We start from the raw sequence: 5,497 nt of genomic DNA on the forward strand, positions 1-5,497 counted from the left end.
ACCTTTTAACTTATGAAATTAACTTTATAGATATATTCACTTAAAAGCATACAGAGTAATAGAAGGATTGCAAGAGCTAAAACTGTAACTTCCTATATCACAGCTTATGCTGTAGATGATTTCATTCAATACATTCCAGTCATGACAGTCACTCACTCACTTTTTCAAGGAACTTGAAATTAGAAGCCTTGGAAAGAAAAAACTGAAAACCGTGTAAAACTGTCTATATCATGTTCCTCGTTGGCAAATTCATCCTAAATTCCATGTCTCTTTTCCCATCAAATATCTGCTGTTTATTTCTCAAATTTGCTAAAAGAGGGAATTTGTTTTAGATTAATCTTGAGCACTCCCTCCCTCCCTGTCTGTCTTTGTAGTGGTCATAGTCACTAGATGCAGACTCTTCAATCTTCAAATTCCCTGATGGGTTTACTCAGACTCTAATTTAATGCCTGGTTTGTATGCGGCCTTCATTAACCTAGAACAAAGCAGGGTAAAAAGTCAAAAACCCAGCTATTGACCTACTTTTACCATGGATCCTGCGCTTTCTTTAGTTCTCAGATCTGAAGGTTCTATACTCTGTTTTCTTCAACCTCAGACTTCCATAATCTGAAATGTAAAACTAATAATGAACAGCCTTCTACAGAGGATGAGTAAAAGATAGATTAGAATGATGATAGATGATTGATTGATAGATAGATAGATGTTAGATAGATGATAGATAGATAGATGTTAGATAGATGATAGATAATGAAGTAAATAGATGTATTTCAAATCTATATGAAAACATGAAGAAATTAATTTTAATAAGCTAAATTTCATCATTCTAAAGGGTGCATATGCTTCAAAAATCAATCTGCATCTGTATAAGCATGCACACTTATCCATGATTTTTAAAAACTCAACAATGATTAATTAGTAGGCCAAGTCCGCACCTCAAACGAGCCTCTCATTTTGAATCCTTTTTTGTTGCTCTAGGCATTTCCCAACTTAGTTCATGGAAAAGGCTATCAATGCTCTTTTAGTTTTGTGTGATGACTGCCATCTGTAACCTTGTGTTTTTTCCACCCATCAGCTTTGTTGCCAGAAATAAGGACTCTGAAACTTCTTATCTATGAATAAAAGTTTTATACAACCATCTTCTTCTATGTCTGAGGTTATGAATAAAAGTTTTATACAACCATCTTCTTCTATGTCTGAGGTGAATCTCCCATGCCTATTTTCCCAGAGTCTATCTGTCTGTCTGTCTGTCTCTCTCTCTCTCTCTGTCTATCTCTCTCATGCTCCACCTTCTAATCTTGCCTGAGCTCGTTGACCAGGGTCTTTTATTCACAGGTGATGCTTCTATCCAGTATCAGAGATTATCTCTACAGCTTTGCTGACTAAGCGGAACATATGCGGGAGCTCAGGATACATACACATGAGAACTTTGTACCTTCTCCCCACTTTACGATAGAGATTCGAAAGTGTTACTTCTTAAGACCCAACATATTTACCAGAAGAACCAGAAGACAATGAGATTTTCCATCTAATTGCAACACCACATCAAGCCATCTGGCAGCAACATCATGAATTCAAGACATTAGTACATCCCGCTCTGGAAGCAATTCTTATCAACACTCCAATGAAGGATGCTTCACATCTAAAAAGTTCCGTTTCCTGGTGATCAGCCTCACCTCACCACTTCCTGAACAGGACATTTCGTGTTTACGTGTCTCCATCTGCTGATTGGGGGCTTACGAATGTCACCTTCCATGAGTACCACCCCTGGGTCCTACTGTAGACTTGTTGCTACTCCATCTCTTTTCACTATTTGTACCATGAAGATGGACTCAAGCCATACCCGTGTCCTCAAAATCATACCTAGAACAATCTCTGTGTGTGTAGCTAGACCTATGGACGTGCTTACTTCACAGAAAATGGAAGACATAGTAAGATTATTGCTCCCCTACTCTCTTGCCTGCTCAGAGGAATATGGATAAAAGTTGTGAGCTGCCCTAGAGACGTGGTCAGAACCTGTTATCTGGGAGTGAAGGTAAGCAATGTTTCAACAGTCACATTGGGAGCTCAAGCCCACTGCCTTAGTTTCTTCTCCTGTGGCTGTAATAAATCACCTGACCAAAGCAACTTAAGAAAGGAAGGGTTTATTTCATGACACAGTCCATAACTGTTAGGAAGTTAAAGTAGCAGAAGCATCTGGTCCCATTTCATCTGCCACCAGAGGAGAAATACGAATTCACGTGTGCTAGCACCCAGCTTGCCTTCTCCATTGTACACAGCTCAGGATGTCCTTCAGGGAAATGGTCCCACATGTGAATATATTGATGTAGATCGCCCTATATCAAGCTAATCCCCCAACAGGCCACCTAATCTAACAATTCTCTCACTGATACTCCCTTCCTAGGTGACCCTAAATTCTGTCAAGTTAACAGCTATCTTAAGATCGAATAGATCTGTTGTATTCACTCATCAAGAAGTCTGTAGTACAGAAGTCATCTGACTACATCATTAGAAAGATACAGAGTAAGCACCACTCAACTAAGAAACTCTAGGATTCTTGACTGGTGTGTGTGTGTGTGTGTGTGTGTGTGTGTGTGTGTGTGTGTGTAGTTTGTTATTTAACATAGTTAACTTTCGCTAGCTGATATCAGACTACTGACTGGTTCTAGCCCTCGATCTCCTTACTGCCTGCGTGGTATCTGTTACCACCTTTCTGGCTTCTCCTCTACAACGCGATCCTCTCTTCACTTGAACAGCCTCTGCTAGAGTCTGTCTCCAAAGCAGAATCTCTTTGTCTTGGCCTCTTCCCACCTTGGCAATTCTCTTCACTTACACAGCAGGAAATGCTTACGCTTACAGAGGCAGAGGTGGGTCCATTTGTTTCAAAATGTGGAATTGCAGTCAGGAAGCTGAAAGAAGAGGGGGTGATGGTGAGAAGAGGGGAGTAGGCTTCACAGAGCTCCTTCTTCCTGTTACCAGGGCAAGCATCTCCATGCTGCACTGCAGTGTCCCCTCATAGCAACCACCAGCTTCTTCCATTCTTCATGTATGTGAGCTCCAAAGGGAAGGAACATCAAAGACACAGAATAGTGTAATTCACATTACAATTTATTTATTTGAAGTCAGGACTCTCCATTTTATGAAAGGAGTGAAGGAAGGGCAATGAATCTGTTACTTCAATACCAAAATGTCTAGAGAGATTTATCATCTGACTATTTGCATTTTCCAGTCCTGCTCTTATAAAGTACTTAATTTCTAGAAGACAGTCCCATTTAAACATGTAACTTTTTACTGTGGCAAACCACTTGACCAAAGAAATTTAAAGAAAGATTGGTTTGTCTTTTGTCTTGGCTTACTGTTTTGAGGGGACACAGTCAGTGGCATGAGGATGATGTCATGATTCTGAGAAGTATCTGCAATCCGAAAGGAGAGAAAAAGGAATGTTCACTTTCTTTTATTTCTTTTATATTCAATCCTTCTTTACTTACAGAATCACACCATTCTAATTAGACTTTCATCCTAATTAAACCTCTCTGGAAACTCTAAAAACGCGTTCAGAATATGTCTCCTAGGTGATTCTAAATCCAGTAATGAAGAAATGATAATGAAGATTAACTATCACCCAGTTGAATGGGAAAAAATTAATTAGCCATTTTTTCCCGCATTGATATATAATCAGTATAAACAGTAGCAGGTTACATAAGGACTGTTTCAATTATAGAATAGACGATGTGGATATTCAAATACTTTCCCCTTCACTCTTCCCTGTTGCTGTACTCTACCTTCCTCTCTACAGGTTGTGTGGTGCCTACCACCTCACCAACTTTTCTTTAAGGCCAGCCACGTAGGTCCTGGCTGTCCTCGTAGGAAGTGAGTCTCCTATTTTCCCGTGAGATCACGTGAGTAGCTTCGTTTGTATAAGCTGGTTGCTCATGAAGTCTCTTCAGACTCACTTTCTTCATGGGCAGTGCTGGTTCCTTTTCCTTCAGGCCCCCACAGAGAAAAGGCTATTTTCTGTGTGGGCACATTAAAGAGACCAAAACCAATCTAATTACTCTGACACAGCTTTGAAGGCCGCAGTGGTTCCCTCATCCGGCAGTGTCCCATCCTTCTGAGATCCTCGCTTTAGAGGACTGTACACCTCACTGTCCACACATTGAAGAGCTAATAGATCTTTCGTGAAAATCCTTGTCTCCCTTTAACTTTGGATGCAAGTAGTCCCGCGCCCCCTCAGCTCAGCCCCAAGGCACAGCTAGAAACTTTTGAGGATTTTGAAACAGAAGTTCATATTAGCACGAGCTAGCCTCATTCCTCCTGCATCAATCCAGAGTGTCGAGAGCATAAGCCTGAACCACCTCTTCTGGCTGCCACAGATTTTCACGGCAAAGGTTTCCACAGAAATGAGATTGAAATCTCTAGTTGGTTAAATGTCACTGGACTACGTAACACAAGCCTGCTGAGGAAATTCTTCTCGGTGTTTCCTAGGATACTCTATTCTGTACTGCAAAGGCCTGTTGCTTTCTCTAAATGACAGACTTCTATTCACCACTTCTTGGTTCTTTACGCCAAGTTTCACTTGTTTTTTTTCTTTCTAACCTCTGAATGTTATACACCTCTTTAGCCACTCCTGATATCAGAAGAATGGAATGGGGAAAATGGAAAGAAAAAAAATAAATCGAAAAACCTCACTGTAAATTACACACTACTTGAAATGTCTTTCAGTTGGTCCTTTACGTGTGATTCAATTGGTCTGACCTCAAATTACAACAGTGTTTTCTCTATAACCAAGTGATATAAAGTTTCATAGATGTCCTATGCCCTGGCAAACACAGAAAGCACAGGTGTGTTCACAATGCGATTCTGGATATATTTTTAATATGACAGCAAAGAAATCTATGCACAGGTTTAAGTCTGTAAACCAAGTCTTGCATAATTTCCTTTTACTAAGATTTGTGTTAAAATATGTTAAAGAAAGAAACACAAAATTGTTTAAATATTAGAGCAAATCATTATGTTCTAATGAATTTACATTATACCCTAAAGCAGCTGAATTACAACTCTTTTCAAATAATGTGGCTTTTTCGATGTTACTATTTCCTGTAAGTAGAAAATAGTTGACTGTGTTTGCCCCCCTGTAATCATCAAGCTTACCAAAGCGTCTTTATATCGGAGGCCTAGACTATAGCTAGGAACCATTGATCGCCGAAAAAATTTCAAATCTTAGATTCTCTCTCTTATAAGCACACCTTTAATTACAAACCATGCACCAACTTCAGAATCTGATCATCTGCATAAAATCAATAAAACAGAAAAAATACCATACAGATATTTTAGCAAAAATAGTACCAAAATCCAAGGATCCAAATTTTGCCATTTTGCAAGAATACATGCAATTTGAAAATGGGTCAGTAGAATACATATCTGTAATTACAGCACTCAGGAGACTGATTGGCCTCTAGTATATACTTCTATAATCCCAGATTCAAGAAGAAGGTTGACT

At 39.4% G+C, this 5,497-nt stretch overlaps 1 long non-coding RNA gene across 1 annotated transcript; it reads right to left on the reverse strand.

The window, feature by feature from the left end:
- Positions 1 to 2,123: 2,123 nt before the first annotated feature.
- On the reverse strand, positions 2,124 to 5,280 carry LOC116913524. Its single transcript, XR_004389627.1, has 3 exons — positions 5,149 to 5,280; positions 3,354 to 3,410; positions 2,124 to 2,906 (listed from the first exon to the last, which is right to left on the reverse strand). It is a non-coding gene; the product is annotated as an uncharacterized LOC116913524 (long non-coding RNA).
- Between the last annotated feature and the right edge of the window lie 217 nt (positions 5,281 to 5,497).

Source organism: Rattus rattus, chromosome 12 (assembly GCF_011064425.1).
Source record: "Rattus rattus isolate New Zealand chromosome 12, Rrattus_CSIRO_v1, whole genome shotgun sequence".
Lineage (NCBI taxonomy): Eukaryota > Metazoa > Chordata > Mammalia > Rodentia > Muridae > Rattus > Rattus rattus.